General features: G+C 44.0%; 1 protein-coding gene and 1 pseudogene across 2 annotated transcripts in view; both read right to left on the minus strand.

The window, feature by feature from the left end:
* The window catches only part of LOC143440783 (ubiquitin carboxyl-terminal hydrolase 29), a 219,763-nt gene that overhangs the window by 160,088 nt on the left and 34,366 nt on the right, over nt 1–25,309 (minus strand). The window lies entirely within an intron of this gene.
* LOC143441069 (small nucleolar RNA SNORA40) lies at nt 16,997–17,159 on the minus strand (annotated as a pseudogene).

Below are 25,309 nucleotides of genomic sequence, written 5' to 3' on the forward strand. Positions count from 1 at the left end.
GAATTAAAAAAAAATAAAACCTCAAATACTGGTTTATGTCACTTTTTTTTTTAAGTCAAGAAAAAGAAAACAAGGTTGTCAGAACTGAAAATTAGAGAAAGAAAACAGGTCCTGGGAAATAACCACACAACAGATGGTGTGCGTAAATCTATTTACCGTCAGGAAGTGGATGGCTCCCAAACACTGACCACATGGCCCCGAGGCTCCAAGGACGCTCTCCCGTTGCCTAATTGTGAGGCAATGTATATATTTCTTGGAATCAACCTGGCTTTTCTGCCTAGTGGAAAAAAAAAATCCCTTGGTGGGTTGATGAGCTTGAGTGTGTCTCTGGAAACTGGGCCATGTGTTAAAAATCAAGCTATTTTGTCTTGTTTGGGGCCAACTTTCCAATCCACCCACCCTTAACTGGAGTTCATTCCCCTCCACTTGGGAGATGTGTGATGTCCAGGACTTGGTTTTCTCAGAGCCCACATTTTGTGATTGATAGGATATGTGTGTGGGATGTCTATGTTAGGTATTGGGGAGAAGTCCAATGTATACGGTAACCCCTTTGGTACTGTGTTGTAGACACATAATGAAATGCTTGTTCTTCAGACGGATGAAGGAGAAAGAGACCCGACAGAGTCTAGCCTGGGAACCTAATGTACCTATGTTATTTTATTCTGCATGCAGGTGTGCACATGCATACATGTAGAAGCTAGAGGTTGGCATCTGGAGTCTTCTTCCATCAATCTCTACTGTATTCATTAAGGTGGACTCTCTCTCTCTCTCTCTCTCTCTCTCTCTTTCTCTCTCTCAATTGGACTTGGAGTTCTTTAAGTCAACCAGTTTGTTCTGGAGATCCCACCACCATCTTTGGGGTGCTAGAGTTATAGGTGGGCAGCCTACTCAAAACTTATATGGGATCTGGAGCTCCTCCACTCTGGTCCTCACCCCTGTGGCACGTGCTTGAGTCACTGAGTCATCTCCCTGGGCTGCCATCTTCATCATCATCATCATCACTACCACCACCATCATCATTATTAATATTTTTAATTTTTTTTAGAGACTGGGTCACATGTAACTAAAGCTAGTCAAACTCATTTGAAGACACTATGTAGTTGAAATGACCTTGAACGTCTACAAGGCTACCCTACCTGAAGGTCACACCTAGGATGAGTGACAAGTCACAAAAGCTGCACTATTGAAGAGCAGCCTTTCACATCTTTGTACTCTAGTGGCTTCCAAGACAGGGGAGAGTGGCAACTGGAATTTCAGGGGAGAGACTTATGACCCTCTTCCTCTTCCTCTTCCATGGCAAGGGCATCCACGTGCTCATCGCCCTTATCAAAATCTAGTTATCAGGTGTATTGTTCTGGCATGATTTCCAGACAGGTCTTCTTTGGTCAGCATAGCCACTCTACTTTGTGATGGGATGGTTATGCTATGCCCTGGGGAAATAGCTAAAGCCAGTGCGCTGTGCCTGGTAGGATGCTCACAGTATCAAAAGACACCATGGGCGTCAGGGGAAGGTTGATTCAGATGAGTTCTAGGGATCCAACTCAAGCATCAGGCTTGGCAGCAAGCACTTTTACCAGATGAACCGTCTTGCTTTGCATCTTTATTTTTGTTGTTTGTTTGTTTGTTTGAGATTTAACTTGGTTTTCTAATTCCTGGTTGTCTGGCCTCAACCTCTATGATCCAGACATGAGCCACCAGGTGTGGTTCCTAAAGGCAACCCCTTATGCAGCTGACACTGTGTGATGTCTGCTTTGTGAAGGACCCACATAGGACAATCACCAAGACATTGCTGTTAGCTTGACAAAGCAACATGGGACTGGAGAGATGCCTCCGTAGTTAAAAGTGGATCCCTGTTGCCCAGAGTGGAAGTAGGGAACCACCTCCCTAAAATTGTTCTCTGACCTTCACATGTATGTTATGACTGTTGTGTGTCCAAATAAACACATATACTTTACACACACACACACACACACACACTAATAAGATACAATTTTTCTGGGTATGGATGTTTTGCCTGTCTCTATGTCTGCACCGTGTGTGAGTGGTATCTGGGGAGCACAGAAAAAGGCATTGGATCCCCTAAAGTTGGAATTATAGTTAGTTATGTGCCTCCATGTTGAGTGCTGGGAGTTGAGCCTGGGTCTTCTGGAAGAGTAATAAGTGTTCTTAATGACTGAGCCATCCTTCTAGCACCAGACATACATTTTAATAATTAAATTAATGTTGTTAAAAACTTAGAAAAAAAAAAAAACATTATACACCGAAATTAACCAGACTCAAAGTCAATCCTTCTCAGTGAACTTCTGCACTGAGTTTCGACAGCCATTCTGAAGCTGTGGATCTCACACTGGATCTGACACTTTCATTAGAAAATAAATTCTTATGCACTTACCCACCCACCTCCCCAAATGGAAAATCCACGATAGAGTTAGAACTAGAAAAACAACCAACTTTACATCCTGTCCTGTAACTCCTGTCCACCGTAGTGTATCCAGTCCTTCCTCATCCCCTAATATTTAGAATTTTTGTTCTCTCTTCCGCATGTTACACTGAACTCACTGCTCTCGTTCAGTGCTCAAGTTGCTTATTCAACTTGTTACTTTGGATTCCCATTGTGTAGTTATTCTCTTCTCTTAAAAATTCTTACAAATCTTAATTTTGGCCAAGATAGTAGTATGCACAGTCACAGCTACATGAGTAGGGCAGGGGAGCCAGTTGAGTCAAGGAGACATTGTGTGTGTGTGTGTGTGTGTGTGTGTGTGTGTGTGTGTGTGTGTGTGTGTGTGTGTGTGTGTCTGTGTGTGTCTGTGTGTGTGTGTCTGTGTGTGTGTGTCTGTGTGTGTGTCTGTGTGTAATCTTGACATCTATTATTGAGAAGAAAGCACATTTTCAGTACAGGCAACTTTCCCCCTCTTCTTGCTTCCTGGACTGTGGTGTGATACCTGGAAGTACAGCCATCACACTGTGCTCATTAGGAAGATAATATCACCTTAAATGAGGTAAACCAAGGCCCATCCTCAGCTATAGAGGAAAAAGAAGGCCCTTATTGACTCCTATCCTGTGGTAGGGTTTTATCGAGCACATGATGAGACAAATCTAAACTAAGAGTTTTTTGACAAGAACTTAAGCATTCTGGGGCTAGAGAAATGGCTCAGTGGCTAACAGTGTGTGTCACTCTTGCAGGACTTGCGTTCAGTTCCCATTGCCTATACTAGGTAGCTCACAGCAGCCTAAACTCCAACTCTAGTGGATCCAACACTCCCAGTTCCCATGGGTACCTGTATAAACCTCCACACAGACACATGTACACAGATAATTTGAAAGTTACAGTAAAATATTTTCTTAAAACAGTACTTGGGCATTCTATAAAGGGTATGCAGGATCACTGCCTCTTTTTTTTCTCATGAAGGATGCCTCAGTCATAGCTCAGTCATGAGCACAGCCCAACAACCACCATTGTGCATCAACTTTAGCCCAAGTAGTTCTCTTCACAGATGCCTTATAGCATTGTCCAATAAAGAATCTTAGGCTAGATGAGATCTTATAGTCAGCTCACTGCTTCTATCTCCCCACCCCTCTACAGACTTCTGTCTTGATTGCTAATTACAGTCCTGGTTACTATCCATTCCCCAGCACAAAGCCAACCTCTTGTCTAACCTTGATTTGTTCCCTAACAGCCCCGGGCTTCAAATCCTTCCTCTATAAATTGCACTGATCAGAGGCTCTGTCTCCCTTGGGGTGTGGTGGGAGTTACACAACACCGTTGGGGCTCCAGCCTCTTTGCTGGGAAGAGAATGTGCTGAGCAAGGGGTGCATCGATCCAGAGGGGGCTTAACGGCTAATCACGTCCTTGGATGCAGCTGCCTGCACACACGTGCACACATAGGATCTTGGTCTTGGCTGTGCTATTTGTCCTTGGTTTAAAACTCTCAGCAAAAGCTGTGGGATTCATTGTAGCCAGAGAAAGTGGAGAATTTAAATTTTCTGTCTTTTTTTTTTTTTTTCTAATCCTCCAGAATAGCCTGCGAGGGTCTACTAATGCAACCGGAGCTGATCTAAATCTTGGGGGTAAACACTGAGCAAGCTATCAAAATTCCTGACATTGTACTGGGGGCCCAGAGGGCAGAAGGGCAGGAAATGAGTAAAAGGACTCAATAAATTACACAGGACTGTGAGAAGCAGCTTTGTCCTAAAGACTTTGGTTAATGAGGTAGAGTAAGGGGCGAGGTTGAAGCTTATGTATGGAATGATGCTGATGAGATGATTTAACAAGTAAATGCTTGCCACTGAGCCTGATGACCCCAGTTGGATCTCTGGGATCCAAATAGTGGGAAGGAGAGAGGGATTTGTCCTTTACCTCCATGCATACTCTGAGGCATATGTCCACACACACCCTCATAAATAAATAGATATAAAAAAAAAAATAAAGAAGTGTAAGCTAGACCATGGAGTCGGTAAAGACCTCTGCACAGTTGTTATTGAAGCACACACTTCAGAAAAGCAAGGAGGGATCAATTCGCCAGACTTAGCAAACAAAAACACAGGACACCCAGTTAAATTTGAATTTCAGGTAAACAGCAAATGAATGTGCAATTCATACGATGCTTATATTAAAATATTATTCAACACACTGCCCTCCAAACCAAACTGGCGTCCCCGAACCATAAAAAGGGATGTCAGTACACACGCACACACACCACAAGTTCCAGACGCTTTAGACTCAGATATTTACCCAAGAAAGATGGAAAGATCTCTACACACACTTGTACATGAATATTCATGTCAGCTTTGAACATAATAGCAAGCCTCAGCAATAACCCAAAAGTCTACAGACCGATAGGGGAATAAATACATTATGATGGACCTACACAAAGGAGCACTATGTAGTCACAGAGATGAATGGGTGACTGACTTTGGGAACAAAATTTAATTACCTAAAAATAACTATATAAAACAAAAGAGACTGGGGAGGGTTGAGAAAGCACTCTATATAGTTTCAAGTATATAAAATTCTGGAAATTAAAACTGAATGTAACGACACAAAGCAGATGTGTGGAAATGTGAGGTGATATAAGAGGGGAGATGAGAAAAAGAATCAGAAGGGTTTGAGACCAAAGGCTGTGTTCACTGCCTTGGTGGGCTGTGGCGAAGGTTGACTGTCAAAGTGGACCTTGTTGAGACTGGAGGGCCGGGTTCAGTAGTAGTTAAGGGCACATTTGCTCTCTTTTCACCATGTAAACTCCAGGGAAGGGACTCAGGTCATCGTGCTTGGTGTCAAGCATCTTCATTGGCAGCCAAATCCATCTTGTCAGCCTCAAATCCCCCATTTTCTATTTTTATTTTTATTTTTTTTACCATTCTTTGCACAGAGCTCAGTGGTGTCCAGCGTGTCTGTGCAGTGTGCAAACATCATCAACATTCATCTCTGGGGCACTTGTTTTTTTGCAAAACTGAAACTCTGGGTTGGGGATGTAACTTAACTGGTAGAGTGATTTCAGGGCTCACACAGGAAATCCTGGATTCTGTGTCCATTATCACATAAACCAGGCAAGGTGACTCATGCCTATTGTCTCAGCACTGGGGAGGTAAAGGCAAGAAGATCAAGAGTTCAGGATCCCACTGGGCAGTATGAGACTCTGTCTCCTACAAAAAGCTGTGAATCTACTAAACAATAACTCTCCACTAGCCAACCACCAGCAGCCACCATCTTACTTTTTATCCTGGTGTACCTAAGGATTTCGGGGGAGGGGACCTTATGAAAATGGAACCACACAACATGTGTCCTTTTGTGTCTTGCTTATTGCACAAAGCAAAATGTCTTCAAGTTCCATCTATTTGGTAGCATGTGTCAAAATTGCCATCCTTTGTAAGACTGAGTAATAGCCCCTTGTACATGTAGATGATATCTTATTTATTTAATCATCTCTTGATCAACACCTGGGTTGTCACCCTTAGTCCTCCTTTTCTCGGTGTATGAGATCTTATGCCACCCTCAGGACTCCAGCCTTTGCTGCCTTCTAAGTTTAGGGGATCAATAAAAGTTAAGCTGTATTGTAATAACTTTGATTTATACATCCTTCAAAACCGTGTGTATGTGTGTGTGTGTGTGTCTCCATGCTTGTATATGTGTGGACGCACACGTTAAGGCACATATTTGTGGCTGTGCACGCTTGTGGAATCTGAGGCTGCTGTCAGTATTCATCCATTCATTTTCCCCTTTAATCATCTAGACAGGGTCTCCCAGTCAAACCCAGAGCTCACCAACATGGCTAGAGTTACTAGCTAGCTTGCTCTGGGATCCTTTTTCTCCACTTTCTGAGTCTGAATGTACAGTTGGGCTGTCACACCCGCCCGACATTGGGATTTGGTCCTTGATCTTATAAGACAAATACTGAGCCACCTTCCAGCCCCGTTGTGTCCCTTTCACAGTAACATAAGGTCTTCTAACTTCTGTGTCACCGAAATCGACGTGTAAGGATACAATGGTGCATGTGTGTGTGGGTCAGAGGTCGTTATCAGACATCTCCATCTCCAACATTTTTTTTTTTTTTTGAGACAGGGTCTCTTATTGAACCCAGAGCTCATCATTTAGGCTGTCTGCCTCCCAGGGCTGGGATTACAGACATGCACTTCAGTGCTCTGGTTTCTACATGGAGACTAGAGATCCGAACTTGAATGCTTCTGTCGTGCAGCAAGCTTCACTGACAGAGCCACCGCCATGGTTTGCAAGGATTGAATTTTAAACGCCAGAAACAGAATGTCACAAAATGGCAGCACCAGAGGGTCACAGCAAATGAACACCGGCCCAGGCAGGGGCTCCAGAGTAAAATTTGCCAAACAGCCTTGAAGCTGGGGATTAAAGTCTTTCTCCCATCTGGAACCTGGCGACGGCAGAAACAGTGACCACATTGTGTTCCTTCCCAGAAAAAGCACGGAGTTGCCTGGCTACCCAGCAATGTATATATGACTTGGCAGCTCGCCTGGCTTCGTAGCTCGGAGGAAAATTCCAGGGTGGGATTCAAACTGAGTTTCCAGCGACAAATGGGCTAGAAGGCTTAACCCCTTCCTCTTGTGGATTCCAGGCCCAGGTAATACATAAGCCAGGTGATCAGATCTGCAAGGGGCCTCCATTTTTTTCTTTACAGAGTGAGCAGACAGGGATCTGATCTGGTGACAGATTATATAGAATCCATGAGATGAAGAACTAAATTTAGCATCTCTGAGATTTGGCCTTCAGAAGGTCTTCATAGTCAGGCCTATCCTAGCTCAGACTCTCTGTTTGTTTGTTTGTTTGTTTGTTTTCTTTTCTTCAGCCTTAGGGTTCTTTTTGCTTTTTATTAATATTACTACTATGCATGCATGCATGTGTGTACGCATGGGTGTTTGTGTGTGTGTGTGTGTGTGTGTGTGTGTGTGTGTGCGTGTGGTGTGCATTACAGTCCATACATGATAGTGTGAGGCCAATTCTATGCAGTCTGTTTCCACCCTCCACTTTTACTTTGAATCTGGGGATGGAACTCAAGTCAAGTTTGCACAGCAAAGTCTTTCTTACCTGAGCCACCTCACTGCTCCCAGTGCACAGTTCTAGACCATAAACTAAGGGTGATCAGTTCTATCTTGTTGGGTTGCTCCAACCACTCTGCCTCAGAGCATGGAGTAAGAGCAAGATCATCTCTTCCTTTCTTTTCTCCCATTTGGGGTGCTTACAACTTAATTTCATTGACACCAAACCCTACTCAATCCTGCATAAGTCATTGCTCTGGATCCTTACACTAATACCCAATGAGCATTTCACCGGCCTTACAAGATTCATACCTCCTGTCTTTCCAATGTCCTTCACACCATCTGTCCTTTGTTCACCACAAGAAAATTCTGTCCTTCAAATCATTCTATGCTCAGATGAAGTCTCACCCCTGCTCATCCTGCTTGGCTACAATTCAATGTCATCTATTCTAAGATGTACTTCCTAACTGTACCCCCTGATAAATGGACAAATCCAAGCCTCTAAGCCCTGGTTGCCAGCTTATAGTGGGTGCTACTGAACTCTCTGAAGTCACTTCTCACCAACCTTCACACAATCTTGTAGGTTTCCTACAAAATTCACTCCTCAAGCTATGCATGGTGGTACATACGCACAACCCCATTATTAAGTAGGGCCATGTAGGAATATCATGATTTTGAGGCTACCATGTATTACATAGTAAAAGACCCTGTCAAAGAAGCAACACAAGACAATACCCCACATTATTCCAAAATGAATTTATACGTGTTGAGGTAAGCCATCAATGACTGGACGTTCTCTAATGTGTTTTTCTTCCTAACCTTAGTCTAACATTTTTATATTTTACCTTGGGAGTCAAATCATCTCCACTCTCAAGTCCTACAGATTAAGTGGTAAGGAAGTCATTTTCCAATCAAGGAATGTAGTCTGTTCCAGGCCTGGCCAATCACTATCTCAGGAATTGACTCATCAAAGGATCTGGAACATTTGTGGGATTATACTGTACTAGAGTCACTGTTTCCCAGGGATGATTTAGCTGGCAGCACCCATTCTCAATGACACCAGTAGCCATCTTTGCCTCTTGGAGAGGATTAGGCCAGTTTGGAAGTTAACAGTTCCCAGAGACTGAGACATAAAGATCACATCTTGACAGTATCATTTGTGGATCTTGTATTGAAGAGATATAATCCCCCTTGGTTTGTTTAATCCAATTGGAGTTTATTTTTCTTTCACTGATACATGAAATAGACATTACAAATAAAATCCCTTCTTGGACCCTTGAGCATCTCAGATGGGAAACATTCAAACCATCCCTGGCTCTTTCCTCTTCTTCGTTCTCCATATCCAGAGATCATGCTTTTATGAAAACAGATATATGTGTTTGGAAACTCACATATGTATCTCCAACTTCTTTCCTGTTTTCTAATCTTTCATTTATTACCTCTCTCTCTCTCTCTCTCTCTCTCTCTCTCTCTCTCTCTCTCTCTCTCTCTGTGTGTGTGTGTGAGAGAGAGAGAGAGAGAGGGTGAACAGAGAGAGAGAGAGAGAGAGAGAGAGAGAGAGAGAGAGAGAGAGAGAGAACCACAGTGCAGTTGTGGTAGATAGAGGACAACTTGCAAAAATCAAGTTGTTACCTTCTACTATGTAGGTCCTGTGGGGGGACTGAATTCAAGTTGTCAGTCTTGGCAACAAGCGCCTTTACCCACTGAGCCATTTCACCATCCCCCAAGTCTCCTAATTAAATGCATCTATGCTACAACTTTTTAACAGTGACATATCTCCCCCATTACATGGCTAGTTGACTCTACCCCGAGTTCTGCATCTCACTGCTATTTTTCTTAACCTTCTCCTCCCCCTTCCTTCAATCCCAGGAAAGACATACTTCTAAAACACAAGCCTAACCTTCCATCTTCTGGAGCCATTTCTTCCATGACATGGGAACTCTAATTGCTAAAGTAAACACACAACACACACACACACACAGAGAGAGACACACACACAAAGAGAGAGAGAGAGAGAGAGAGAGAGAGAGAGAGACAGACAGACAGAGACAGAGAGAGACAGAGAGACAGAGAGACTGAGAGAGAGAGAGAAACAAAGAGAGACAGACACACAGACACAAAGACACAGAGACTGAGAGAGAGAGACAGAGACAGAGAGACAGAGAGAGATTACTGAAACACAACTGAGAAGCCCAGAGGCAGTTTGCTACAGATATAGCTGCATATGAACTCCTCAAAAAGTTCAGCAGAGATCTTTCATTGTTTTTCTCTAGGATCTGATTCACTACCAGGAATTGTCCTCAGCACATCCAAGGAAATACTCTCAGGAATACTCTTCATTGGCTCAGACTAGGTCATATCTCATCCCCAAATCAGTCATAGTGACTTCTGAGGATCTAATGAGCATTACAGGAGCTGGGAAGAGAAGCTACATGCAGAGGTGGGGAGATTGAGGTTGTCTTCAAAAGCACAAGGTGATTTTGTGGGTCTTTAAAACACCAGTAGCCAATGAGATGGCTAAAGGTAAAGATACTTGCTGCCAAGCCTGATGACTTGAGTTCAGTCCCTGGTACCCACATGGTGGAAGGAGAGAAGTGACTCCCATGAGCTGCCTTCTGACCTTCATAAGTGCCTGGTATACTCATATACCTAGACAATATACACAAAATAAATAAATAGATGTAATATTGTTTTTAAGTGAACACTTTATATTAGTATACCCACCTAAAATGTACCAAGACCCCCAGGGTCAAGTTCAAGGTGCACGCATAACTCTTTGTGGCTTCCTCTGGAGTCCTGTCTCACAACCATCACTATAGCTTATATACACGTCTCTGTCTCTGACCCTTAGACTTCTGTACGTGTCTACCCTTAAAAGAAAAATACTCACTCACACCATTACCCTTTTTAGCAATCTGATGCTCCATTTGGGACCTCAACAACCTTAGCTGTTCCTTGGGGGAGTTCCTAATCCATCCTCCCCTCCCCTACCAGACCCAACAAGAATAATATTTTACACCAAAGGTAGATTTTACTGTTAGGAAAATAAAGCACTTTTGAACATGTATGTAGTGCCTTCTAGGTACTCATAACCCCAACCTTTTTTTTTTTTTTATCAACCCTATCTACCCTGTCCCCTCCCTACAAATCTCTCATGTTCATATCTATTTATGTTGTTTTGTGACCCACTGAGATTAACCAGGGCTGCTTGTGAGACTGTAGGTTTGGAGCTATGTGTTGGAGTCTGGTGGGTTCAGCAGAGGAGACACAACTAAAAATGGTGATTCCTGTTCCCATCCCAGAGTCTATCAATAGTCAGTAGTTTCAACACAAAAAGTAAGGCTTTCCCCCTTCCATGACTGATGGTTGACAGAGCTGGTCTTGTGGGGGTCGAGCTCAGGAATTCACAGTTGCTGTGAGTTAATGATTGCAATGGTTGTGTGGAATTTGGAGAATGGCATTTCACAGCCATTTATCCTTATCTCTCAGTTCAGATGTGCTTCCTTCCTCCCTCTCCTGAAATGTTCACTGAGCCTTAGAGAGGGGGGGGGAGAAGTCACCTAAGACTGGGACCGAGTTCTCTTATTTTCTGCATCTTGGGCAGTTGTCATTCTCTGCATTCACTACTGTTCATGGAAGGAGAAGCTTCTGCATTTGAGAAACTGGGGGCTGCTTTTGACTTGGGGCATAAGCACGGACATTTAGAAGGCACTTGATGTTTGCGTTCCCTTTACGGTGTTTACTCCTTAGAGAAAATAGCCATCTTCCTGATTTGCCAGGACCATATTTCTCCCACCTGTATCCTCAACACCAATCAGCTTAGTATAATAAATACTGTGTGTGGCTAGCAATGGCTTGGGAATGCATGACCCACAGCAGCCCAGCTAAGGGTATTCTAGGTGTAAAGGAAGCTGGCCTTTCTCACACAGATAGATGACCTGAGAGTGGTCATCTATCCCCATGCTCTTATGGGGAAGCTTTGCGTGACAGTGCTCTGCCAATGTACAGGCTCAAATGGAGAAGAAGCAGTTGCTGGCTACATTCCATCACCCCAAGACAGCTACACCCCTCTCGTCCCTGACAGCCAGTTCCTGGAGCCAAGAAATTCTCCCCCCCAACACACACCCTCGCTGAAACTGGTTTGAGCACTCTGTCATCCTTAGTCCTACAGGCCAAGCTGGGGCCTCTGCTGTTTCATGCAGTGGCCATGTGTATTAACTGAAAACCTTCATCGGCCAGGTGAGTCTTGCAGTGAAATCTGTTAGGGTCATTTATTTTACCATGTAGAGTCCTACATGACCACCAGTTGGGAGAGACATACATTCTTGCGAAGCGTGTCCTATGTACTGAACAAATTGATTTTAATGCACAGATGGTTGCCATTTGAGACACCATATATGAGGGGACATGACTACCTCATGATGTCGGGTTGCATGAGAAAACTGTTGAAACGAATCCAATTTCAGAGACATAATACAGCAGGTGTTAGCTGAGGTTGGAATCTGTGCAGTGACCTACCTTCCCCTCCAATTCCAGCCCTGAAGGCAACTAACTGTGTGCCCAAGGCACGTTATGGGTCCTCTCTAGTCCTTAGTGTCTTCATGGGTAAAAATGAACATGATGCTAAACATGTAAAGATCTTCCAGGATGGGATTTTCCACGCGAGGACCGCGCCACGCGTTTGGAAAGCCCAAATAAGTACAAGCTGTGATTCACCTCCCACTTTTGCTGAGTGTTTCATAGAAAGAGGCAGGCAGAAAATATTTGCCGTGCCACCAAAAATATCAGAGAGAAGAGGGAAAACACGGTGATGGGGCTGGGTTGAGCCGATAGGAGTATCTCACCATCTGAATACCCCAGCAGGCCTTCCTTAGAATAGCTACAACGGATCCCACACCATATGTCCTCTTCTCCTGCCAAATGCTTAGTGGCTTTCCTCTGAGGTAGTTTCTTCCCTGGCTCTCAATTTCCTAAAGCTCTGCGGAGCTGAGTCCTTAGCTGAATCTAGGAATGCGACGAGCACGATCCACACATGATCCAGCCAAGGTCACCAGAGTCCTACCTATGTTTCTTGCTGAGGTGTGAAAGTTCTCAAGGGGACACTGACAATGATTATTAGGGGCTAAGACGTTTGTTGGGAGAGGTATTAATGACACAGGCAGACAGAAAGATAAACAACAGTATGGTGGGAACACAGGGGATTCCAGCCCCAGTGCCATTAAGGGACAGCATAGTGAACATTCTGAAGAGGAATTAGGCCCTTTTGGCAGAGATGTGGGTCTTTTTGGAGGAATAGGTTGGTGGTTCACAACCATGCTCCCTGATTCCCCCATCAGGAGGTAAAAGTGAGAGTAGGAAACAGGATGTGTCAACACCCATACCTTCTTTGTTGTAAACTTACTTCCCTGGCTAGAAATCTGGAAATGTTAGGCAGGCATCTGGAAATCTGTTAGCTTCTCAGAGGGTGCTCTCGATAGAGACCTGTCAGTATCTCCCAGAGGGGTGCGGCTTCTGTGAGGTTTGTGGTGGGAGCAGCAGTCTGCTCTGGATTTTAACAGGGTTATGTTTTACTTTAGCTTTTTTTTTTTTTTTTTTTTTTGCTATGATAAAATACCCTGACAAAAGTAATTTAGGCAAGAAAGCATTTAGTTTAGCTCACTACTCCAGGTGACAATCCATCATAATAAGAAGCCAATGAGGCAGGAACTTAAAACAGCTGGTCACATGATATTCATGTGATGAAGAGAGGGATGAGTTAATGCCTGCTGGCTGGTATTCACTTTCTTCCCTCCTATACAGCCCAGGACCCAAACACAAGGGAGGCGTGGTCTCACCTACTGTTAGACTGAGTGTTCTCATACCAATGACAGAATCAAGGCAATTGTCCACAGACACATCCAGAGGCCTATCTGATCTAGACAGTTCTTCACGTTTGCACTAGCCATCACAGACTGTGAAGCTGGACCTCCCAGGGATCACCCTGCTGTGAGCTGAGGGGATCCTAGCTGAGTTCAACTGAGAAAAAAAGCAAAGGACAATACAGGGTGGGGATGTGGATCCATTGGTAGAAAGCTTACCCAGTACACAGGAAGCTCTGGTTTCAATTCCCAGAGCCACATGAACATGGGAGTGAGCAGTGCTTGTCTGAAATCCCAGCACTGAGAAGGTTGAGGCAAGAAGAACAGGAGTTCTGTTTCCTTGGCTCCATTGTGAGTTTGAGGTCAGCCTGGGCTACGTGACCATTTTTTTTTAAGTAGCATTGTGATGAGCATAGTCCATCTTGTTATCCTGGCAGATGAACCTATCTGAAATGGTTTCCTTGCAACTAAGAGAAGTGAAATGGGAATCCTTACTCTACCATCTTAATTAGAGTATCCTCGACTATTACAAGAGACCTTCAACAACACAAGGGCCTGTTGAGTGGTCCCTCAGAGAGGGACCAGCCACTCTTCCCTGCCCCACTTCCTTGGCAGGACATTCTTCCCCAGGTTCACATGGTCTGAGTGCCTTGGGAGAGGTACAGAGAGCGAAAAAATTGACAGGGTATTGTCTGTGCAGCTACAGGAAAACTGTCACCATTGCTGGGGTGAGACTTCATGCTGATACTGCTATTAGGGGCCGTATCATACAACCCTCCTGCAAATAATCCCCAACTTATGTTTCTGTAAGTCAACCCAGTAAAGTCCTTAGTTGGGGGAATATACGTCTACACAACACAACTGCATCACTGGTGTGTGTGTGTGTGTGTGTGTGTAAAACAGACAGACAGAAATAGAGAGAAAAGGAGAGGCAGACAGAGAGAGAAAAACAGAGACAGAGTGTATCTTCTCTTAACTTAGTTGTTTGGCTCAATTAAGGGACCCAACTAACACAAGAGCTAAATTTGAGGTGAAAAATATTAAACCTGTATTAATTTTATACATACATGGGGGTTTTCACCAGCATCTGATGTGAGAAGCAGGGCGCCTCTACACATTTTAGACAAAGAGTAATATGTTTGAGAAGGAATGACAAGACAGATGGGTCTCTGACTAGGGGAGTTAACTCCAGGATGTCACTAGGAGATATATGGGGCCATCAGGCTGGGGGAGATAAGGTCTACTTCAGGGTGTTTACACAGGTTCAGGGCAGCCCAGTCACCCGCCTGAGGTCATCAAGGCTCTGTCCTAGCCTTCATGTGTGAAAGGATCTTTATGGCCTGTCGCTCCTGGGAGAGGCAGGCTGAATGAACCTTCCTGTGGCTAAAGTTCCTCTGGGAGTTTCAGCCTGAAACAGCTGACAGGCCAACGTGGTACATTTTGAGATGGTTTGTCCTTGTTTCTTTCACTTTTTCATATAATATCTCTTTCCTGGGCACATTGCTTGGAATTTTACAAACTGCCTCTTTCCGTACCATAGGGAAACACATGTGCACCAACAAGCAGAAAAAGCTTATAAACATGGAAACAGAAAAGCAAGGCAGTTAAGGGAGGAAAGAAAGGAGATTCTCACCAAGCTGGAGAAGCCTGAGGACCCGAATCTGATCCCTGAAGATCTATATGGTGGACGGAAAGAACTGACTCGTGCAGTGTCTTCTGACTTCTTCAAGCATGCTGTGGAGTGTGCACACGCACATGGACACACACACACACACACTCACTCACTCACTCCTGCATGCATGCACATATGCACAGCACACAGATACATGAATAAGTATATGTAATTTTAAAATTCACATTTAAATAGATTCATAGAGGTAATGGCGCTCAGGCAGGGAAGGCCTAGGAGATAAAAAGACTTTTAAGGAAATGCATGCTGGCATGGCCCCATGCTCTCAAGTGTTTAGTGGTCTTTGGAGGCCATTTTCTTTTTACATTTTCTTTTTTTATTCATTTGTTTTTCATAAACGAATATATTGGATGCTGTGTAGACTATCCTTTCTCACCTCAGTGGATTAGTTTCCTCTGTCCCCCATAGCTTCATTTCTACTTTTATGCTACATATCTATGTAAAAATCTAGGAACTTCATGCAAGAGAAAACATACAAGTCTTTCTGAGCCTGATTTATCTCCCATTATTCCTGCATGTGGATACAGGTTTGTGGCGGTAATCTGTGTACATGGATGAGAGTGCGTGTCTGAGTGTAGCTATGGACTATAGGATTAGATCAGAGACCAGGACGGTGGGGGGGGGGGGTGTCAAGGCAACAGGATGCTTGTGACATAAAAGGAGAAAGGGGGTGACTGAGAGGGGAAGGATACAAGAGAAGATGGGGGATGGGAGAAGAGCTGGAAAGGAAGATGAACAAAAGCAAATTTTGTTTGAAAATCCATGATGAAACCTAATGTTTTGTATAATAATTAAAAACCTAAACTTCAAGAATTCTGTTTCTAAAATGCACCCACTTTGTGGCAATTAACATAACTATTTTTTATGGAAAATAATTCACATACAAATATGATAGATAGATAGTTCCCATTTTCTGTATCCATACCTGTTCGTGGACACCTAGGATGGTCCCCACAATGTGAACAGTGCTGCAGAAAAAAAAAAAAAAAAAACTTGACGTGCAAGTATCTGTGTGATATATTGACTTGAAGTCCTTTGGGTGAGTATCTGAACTCACATGGAAGGTCTATAGCCTGAGTCCTAAGAAAGCAAGCAAGGAAAGAATTCATAGAGAAACTAGGCCTGGCAACTAGTTCCCAAATTCTGTGGCCTGGCTACGTCACTTGACTGAAACCTGCCAATACAGCATCTAAATCTTTATTCATTGATTTGAAAGAAAGTCGAAGCTTGCTGTGATGTCAAACACTCTAAGTCTTGGCATTTGGCAAGGAGTGGCAGAAAGACCGAGGATTCAGGACACCAGCCCGGGTTACACTAGCACAGTGTAAACTGCATAGCCAGGCATTGTCTTGGAGAAAAAAAACGATACCACCACCACCACAACAGCAACAAAGACAAAGGCAAGAAAGAGAGATACGAAGATGGTTCGATGGGATGGGTAACCATGCTTGCCACCATGCCTGATGAGCTGGTGGGAGGGGACAACCAACTTCACCAAGCTGTCTTCTGTACATGACCCAGGCACATGTATGCACACACACACACACACACACACACACACACACACAATCAGTAAAGCAATGTAATATAATGTTTAGCAATACAAAGGAATGGAATTATATATATCACAGTGGTTCTCAGCCTTCCTGATGCTGCGACCCTTTAATACAGTTCCTCATGCTGTGGTGATCCCCAACCATAAAATTCATTGCTACTTCATAACTGTAATCTTGGTACTGTTATAAATTGTAATATAAGTGTCTGATAGGTAGGATATCCAATGCATGACCCTAAAGGTGTCTTGACCCACAGGTTGAGAATCACTGATTACATAAAAATTAGAGTGCAGACGCAACATATTTGAGTTTTCTCATTATCTCTGCATTCAAATGATCAACTTATAATTCTTGGAACTAGCCTCGTTATCAATACCATCATCATTGAGCATGTCCCTTCTCATAATTATCAAAACTCACACTGAACAGTAAGTTATGAGTTGTGAATGAAGATTTACTTTTGCAACCGTTTCTTTTTTGTCTTTGTGCATCAACCAGCACCCACCCACACACATGTACATACACACACACACACACACACACACATGTGCATACATGCACACACATAGGAGCTATAGAACAATACCCGTGAGCATAGAGTGCTCACGGGATCTCAGGGAGCTAAGAAATCTTGCCTAGCAAGGTGCTGTTGGAAGGCCCCAGGCGTAGACAAAATTGGCTTGGCTAGGCAGCTGCCTGTTGCCTCAGACAGTGTATGAGAACTTCCTGGAGTGGTGAGCACTCTTACCAACTGACTTACACCTTAGTATCAACATATCAGAATGTACAGTATAAATGATCTTACTGTAGATTGTCTATCATGTACAACATCACCCCCATTGTGGCCCAGGCTAAGAAGAGGAGACTCCCCAGAACTGTCACGGTGGAGGAAAACTGACTTCTGAACCTGTAACTTTTGTCCTGACTTCTATCCTCCAAGCTCCACAGGCAGGTCCTGGGGCTTGAATTCAGGCAATCAGGCTTGAGGGCAAGAGTGTTTCCTGCTAAGCCATTTTGTTGGTCCTCCATATGTCCCTCATTATCTGCTGTATTAAAATGGTTAAGCCTCCCAGGCAATTGTGGGCAATTTTCACTCCTTGCAATATTTGTACCTGAGGCAGCTAGATGCTTTCAGAAAGGCAGCTAAATGGGGAGTGGGGTAGGGGCTGCTAGAAGCTTTTCTCAGCCCCCAGTCTGCAGTGCTGCTGAGATGACAGAAAAGGGGAGCTTTTTGTAAGGCAAAGGACTGTTAGGAACAGGACCCCTCTCTTCCAAAAGAATTGGATTCAAACATCTGCCTTTACAGCTCCACCCCCTCAGAGTATGTGCAAGCCTCAGGGCTACCGGGATCCGGATTCAAAGGTCGACATTCAGTGACCTTCAGACCTCTGATTGATTTGGGAGCCTCCAGCCCTCTGGCCCACTCGCCTCTCCTGGGACATCCTGGGCAGCCACTCCAGACTCAGGGACGCCAGGAGCCTCTTTTCCTTAATCCCTCCAGCTGCCGGCTTGAGGCCCCAGCAAGGGCCAGGAAGAAGGCTCATTTCCCTGACCCCAGCAGAAGGGGAGGGGGAGGTGAGTCCTTGGGCCTGCCACCCAAGAACCATATTTCTATACCAAGAGGGTTTAGGGAATGCTGCTGTCTGGCTAGGGAGGAGAAGGAAAAGAAATAAATTCTAATACTGTTAAAGAAAAAAAAAAAACCACATTGAATTATTAGAGACAGACTGTGTAAGAAAAGTTTTATTGAGGACTGTCCCAATAGATATAAGGACCTTGACAGTGGATTTTTCTTCTTAAATTACATTATCTTTTTTATTTTGCATGAAGGGGGATGGGCACTTGTGGAGGTCAAAAGACAACTTGCAGGGGTCAGCCCTCTCCTTCCCATGATAGAAAGAATGTCCAGTCCCAGGGACCAAACTCAAGTTGTCATGCTTGGCCACCAACACCCTTACCCAGCTGAGCCATCTCACCAGCCCTGGGTTTTTCTAGGAGCTTGAGGGGCGAAGATACAATCGAACTCCAAACACAGTGTGGGCAAGCTGTAAATCTATAAGCAAGAATTGAGATCAAGTCCATGGATAGGAAAGGTTGCCATGGAAACATCATGATGAGCTAGAGTCTTCCCACTCTGACCCAGCAATCTTGCTGAACACAGGGCAGGGGTGAGAGTGGGGTGGTTATGGGGTGAGACGTCACCAGGTGGAATGAGGAAGGTGAACAGATATGCCAGATGTGGGGGTAGTAGGTTTTTGCTAATACAGAATTTTACACAAAAGTCCACGGACCAGTCCAGAGGTTTCTGGAACTCCATGAAAGTCTGATAAAACCAAGAATGTTTGACAATATCCTGCAAAGGGAAGGTGTGGACCTGGTTATGTTTTTATGTTCATGAAGATATTGATAGCTGAGGGTGCAGATTCTGCTCTCACTGTCTTCTGGAATCTCAGAACTTGCCTCCTGCTGCAGCAGAAAGGGTGGAAATAAAGCCAAGATCTCCTGCACCTCCTTCTGATGGCCCTCAGCATTCCTTAACTGCCTCAGGTTCATGACACCTCTGTGTCATGACCTCTGAAGGTCCCATCTCATGAAGAAAGAACACAAAAACTCCCTAGTCCCTGCTCCATTGCAAAACTCTCAGGAGACATCAACAGTTTTAACGCATCACTTGAGTGCCATATTATGGGATGGCAGGTGGCTCCTTTCCTGAAACCCTCATCCTTCCCTTTACACTGTCCAATGGGAGAATCTTGAGGCACACTGCCCAGGAATGATCAGGTGTAAACTCTCAATCAAACCTTGTCAAACACTAGCAATGGCATACTCAGTCACTGAACAATCTTCTGCAGGCCTGGGGCCAGGCCTAGCTTACATTCAGGTGTCAGGGAACACACAGAATCATGCCTGTGCCACCTGGGGGTAGTCATACAGCTCTGAAGTCCCAGCACTCTGGGGACTGAGGTAGGAGGACTGTGAGTTCCAGGCCAGCATGGGTGACTTGGTGAGACCCTATCTCAATGCCTATACATCACCATAGAAGAGTCAGGCTCTTTACCTGGAAGTGATAGAGTAAGGACCAGATACTGGCAATCAAGGCAAGAAAATTTAAAAAGTGAATAGGGATCTGAGGCTGTAGCACAGTTGGTAGAACACTCACCTAGCAAACACAAGGCCCTGGGTTCAATCCCCAGTGCTGCAAAAAAAATAAAATTAAAAAAAAAAATGGAGTTAGGTGATATCACACTCACACACATGCCAATGAAAACACAGGGAAGAAATGTGAAAACAGACAAGTAGAATCACATCAATCTTAAAACTTCTATGGCCAGAGAATGGGATGGTTGACAGCTACAAAGGCAATTTGGGGGTGGGGGGGCAGTGAGATCGCTGGTAGGTGCTTTCCCAACCTGAGTTCTACTCACATGATGGAAGGAGAGAAACACATCCCAAAAATTGTTCTCTGTCCTCCACACATGTACCACAGCGAGCTCCAGCATGCACCGTACACAGTCATACATGACAAATGAATGCACAACATTTTAAAATGGCAATCTATAAAACAACATAAAGCACTGAGGTTTAAATATATAAGGAAACTCCAAGAACTGAACAATTTGAAGGACAAAAGTCATGTGGAAGGAGAGATGGCTTGGCAGTGGCTTCTCTTCCAGAGGACTGAGGATCAGTCCCCAGCACCCACATGGAGACTAACAACCACCAGTAACCCTGGTTCCAGGGCATCCATCACCCTCTCCCAGCCTGCATGAACACCAGGCACACATGTGGTACATAGACATAGATGCAATCCGAACACTCACAATAAAATAAATCTTAAAAAAAAAAAACAAAAAAAAAAAAACAAACAAAAAAAACCCCCTGGTTTTATCTCTCAAAAATGGAAAAGAGATTAAATTTCTGTTTTCTCCAAAGATATAAAATGGCCAACAAATCCATGAAAAGTCATCTGAGGCCATTAATCATTAGAAAATTGCAATCTGGAACAACAATGCAGCATCACCAACCAATTAGGATTGCTGCAGGGCCAGCGAGATGGCTCAGATGGTATAGGAGCTTGCTAGCAAGCCTGAGGACCTGAGTTCAATCCCTGGTAGAACTTACATGGTAGAAGGAAAGAAGCAACTCTTGAAAGTTGTCCTCTCACTTCTATACATGAGCCAACACACACACACACTAATAATAATAAATAAATAAATGAATAAATAAATAAATAAATAAATAAGTTAAAAGAAAAGAAGGAGAGGAGAAAGAGGGGAGGGGAGAGGGGGTCGGGGAGGAGATAAAGAAGGTGACAGCTGCTGGAGGAACACCTGGAACCAGCATCCCTATTTATACATCCAGGGACTTGACTGCCAGAAATAACTGGAACCACACAGCATTTGTGATTTTGGTGTTTGCTCCTTTCCTACTTAGCTTAATGTCCTGGAGTTTCACACATAGAGCATATATCAAAATTTCCTCCCTTTTTGTGACTGAACAGTATCCCACTTAATGGGCACAATGCCACAGTTTGTTTATTTGTTCGTGTATTGATAAACACTTGGGTCTCTTTTTGCCTCTAGATTGGCATACATAATGTTTTATGGATGCAAGCGTAAGAACATCTTCAAGGCCCTGTTTTCATTTCTTTTGGGTCTGTGTCCACAGTGGAAGTGCTGAATACAGACAACTGAGAACTTGTTTTTTTCAAATGACTGTTGCCCAAGCATAGTGCCTGGAATTCGGGAAACTTTGAACTATGCTTACAAAACAATCCTTGGAAGATTCCTCTGCTAAGACTCTGTCCAGGCTATCTCCTTCAAGATACAATCTCTCTGTGTGTCTGTATGTAGGGGCAGTAGAACTGAGGGTACCTTTGTGTGTACATGTACATGGGAGCCGAAGGGCAAACTCAGATGCGATACTCAGTCACTATTCACCTTAAAATGAAAACAAAGAAAAAGCACAGGGTCTCTCACTGGCCTGGAACTCAACAAGTAGGTTAGGCTACTTGGCCAAAGATCCTACTGCTCCATTTCGGCAGCACTGGGGTTTCAAGTGCACAGCACCCCCATTGGCTTCTGTTGGTCTGTTTGTTTGTGTGTTATCAACATACTGCTGGGGATTGAACCCATGCTCTCATGATTCTGAAGCAAGCACTTTGATTGAGGCAGGAACTCTTAGGATATCCATTCCACTCACTAGGGCTCAGGAAGATGAAACAAACTGATGTCAGGGAACCAGTAACAGAGGAGGTTGATGGCCCTACTGGACGGTCAGGCGAATGCTGAGAGGCGTGGTCTTCAGCCTAATGGGCACTGGCCAGTTTCAAGCAAAGAGGTGATGCCCTCCAATTTTCCTCTTGAGAAGATCCCTGCGGCTGCAAGTGCTGAGTTCATCAGAGGCCACTCGGGTCGGGGAGTGAGGGAGACACAGGGTGACCAGGAACACAGGTACAGCCATGGAGACATGGAGATGAAGGGGCATGGGAGAGACCTGTACAGGGAACAGCTGAGTTACTGTGTAGGACGTAGGGCTGATGGCAGGATGGGAAGGTGCGACATGAAACACCGTCTTCTGGACATGGCATGCAATCATGGACACACAGCAGATGTGGCTACCTGCACAAACAAAAAAGCAAAGTCATGAAAGTTGGAGGGGACTTGTTGGAAAGAAAAAGAAGAGGAGGAGGAGAAAGAAGGAGGAGGGGTAAGAGGAAGAAGAGGAGAAAGAAGGAGGAAGAGGAGGAGAGGAAGAAAGGACAAGGGGGAGGGGTGGAGGAGGCTGTCACCATGAGTGGGAGAGACAAGAGTAAATAATGGGTGACATGAGATTGTCAAAAATGTAAAGATTTAGGACTGGCAAGATGGCTCAGCCATTCAAGTGCTTGCCATGAAAGTATGAGGACTACAGCTGGGATCCCCAGAAACCCACATAAATGCTGGGCGGCCGAGGGAGCCCGACTGTAATTCCAGCCTCTGAAGGTGGAGACTACAAACCCCAGAGCAAGCTGGCTAGAAGGTCTAGCCATATAAGTGAGCTCAGTCTTTGATTAAGAGACTCTGTCTAACCCCGGGCCTCCATGCATGTCTGTGTATGTGCACTCACACATGTGCAAGCAAGTGCATACACACACACACACACATGCACACCACACATGCATGAAATAAGCGTTAAAATTACGTGAATGAAAACTTAGGTTTCTGATGGAATTATTAGAGTCTCCCCACTTCCCATGTCTTGTACCAGGTGGCTGAATGACAGACAGCCTTTGCTGCTCAAACAGAGACCATGTTTAGATAGAAATAGTTGGCAGTGGCTGGGCAAGCTTATCCCAGAGCTAGAGGAGGGTGAGGCATGAGTTTTCTCCATGTGCTGAGGCAGCAGATGTGTCCTTGGATCCGATGACAGCTCGGGGGTGGAGAGAGCTAGAGGCAAGAAGAGCTGAGGTAACCCAGCCCAGACTTAAGCTTCCACAGTTGCTCTGGCTTTAGGCGCCTACGTCATCTGGGGTGTTCCACCCCACCCCCTTCCAGTCCTGTCTTTTAAAGAATTTTCTTTAAAGTCTTTTCACAATAAAAGGAGCATGTACTCTTTGTAGCTGTATTGGAAATCACAGGGTGGGAGATATCAAAGATGAAAGAAAGAAAAAAGCATCCACAAGCAGGTAAACTGGAGTCTTTTCACCCATTCTTTCCATGAAGATCTATCTATTCATAAAAAAAATGAAAATTCGAGAATATTAACTATGTTTTTCACCGGTTCTCAAGTGAATGCCTGGTAACATGTAGAATTTTGTTTTAAGTGTGGGGTCACAGAAAGGAGGTAGAAACCACACTGTCTTAATGGCATTTTCATATTCCACATGGTTTTACTGTTCCCACCCCCCCATACATTACCTCATAAACATGACTTCTACTATGATCAGACATTATTTAGAGACACCATCTCTAGAATTGCATATCATGGATATGTCGTTGTTGGTTTTGTTTTGCTTTGGGTTTCGGCTTTTGTGTGTGTGTGTGTGTGTGTGTGTGTGTGTGTGTGTGGTTTTTGGTTTTTCTAGTTGGGGTTTCTCTGTAGCCCTGCCTGTCCTGGAACTTGCTCTGTAGACAAAGCTGGCCTCGAACTTACAGAGATTCTTCTGCCTCTGCCTCCTGAGACATGTGTGTACACACATACATGTTTTTGTATGTATGTGTAGAGATAGAAGTCAACCTGGGATATGATTCCTTAAGGGACATGCACATTATTTTGGTTTTTTTAGACAGGGTTTCCTCCCTTTTACCTGGAACTCACCAATCTGGCTAGGGTGGTTGGCCAGGGAGCCCCTGGGATATTGCTGTTTCCATGAATCCAGAACTGATATTACGAGCTTCCACCACTGTCCTGTCCATCAGCTTTATGTGGTGCTGAGGATCAAACTCTGGTCCACATGCTTCCAAGGCAAGCATTTTACCCTCTGAATAGTTATCCAAGCCTGAGTGGTTTTGTCTGTTTGTTTTTAGGAGGGGGGTTGTTGTTTGTTTGTTTTTCTTTTTAAACACATCTTGCTTATTTATTTATATTCTAATTTGATTTCTATTGTTGTGATAAAGACCATGGCCGAGGACTGAGTTTATCTCAGTTTATAGATTATAGTTCATTATGAAGGGAAGGCAAGGGGGGAACAGAAAGCCAGAACCCAGAGGCAGGAACTGAATCAGAACACAGAATGAATCAGAATGAAGGAACACAGCTTACTGTCTTGCTCCTGTGTCTGCTTTATTATTTAACCAAGGATTGCCTGCCCAGAGGTGGCACCATATACAATGGGCTGGGTCCTTCTGCATCAATCACCAAATCAAGAAAATGCCTTCACAGACTTGCCTACAAGCCAATCTGATGTGGACTTTTTCTCAACTGGTGTTCCTCTTCCTCAAGGATGACTTATTCAAAGATGTCTCTAGCTTGTGTCAAGTTGACAAACAAAACAAACAAACAAAAACCATACTGACCTGTAGAGTTTATTTCTGTATCTTAGAAACAGGCTCTCATGTCACCCAGACTAGCTGTGAGCTTTCTACACATAGATCAGGATGACCTGAAATTCTGAATCCTCCTGTTGTAACCTCCTTAGTGATTATAGGGGCACCCTGTACAACAGCTTTGTGCAGTGCTTCAGGTTGAGCCAGGGCCTTGTGCATGCTGGGTAAGGACGGCCAAACTCAGCCCTGGGGTAACTCTTTTAAGGCTTAGAGTTACTTTTGTTCTATCTATCTATCTATCTATCTATCTATCTATCTATCTATCATAGATATCTATCATCATATATCAATCTAACTACTGTCTATTCATCTATTATTTATCTCCCATCTATCCACCCTGACTATCATCTATCCACCACTTATCATCTTTGTATCTATAATTTAACATTCAGCAATGATCTTGCCAGCTATTTATCAATTTATCTTCCATCTATCTCTTCATCATCTATCTTCTAGTCACCATCAATCTATGTATCTATCATCTGAGTAGCTATCACCTATCATCCATCTATTAATATTCTGAACCTCATCTCATTAGAAACTGTGTTATGTTAGAAATCATAATATCAAACAGAGCTTGCTTTCATAGATAGCCCCTGTCCTAAGGGTAGCCCCCAATTTATACATCCATTCTCCTATACCTGTCTTCATCCTTCTTCATCTAATTTAGATTCC

Source organism: Arvicanthis niloticus, chromosome 30 (assembly GCF_011762505.2).
Source record: "Arvicanthis niloticus isolate mArvNil1 chromosome 30, mArvNil1.pat.X, whole genome shotgun sequence".
Taxonomy (NCBI): Eukaryota; Metazoa; Chordata; class Mammalia; order Rodentia; family Muridae; genus Arvicanthis; species Arvicanthis niloticus.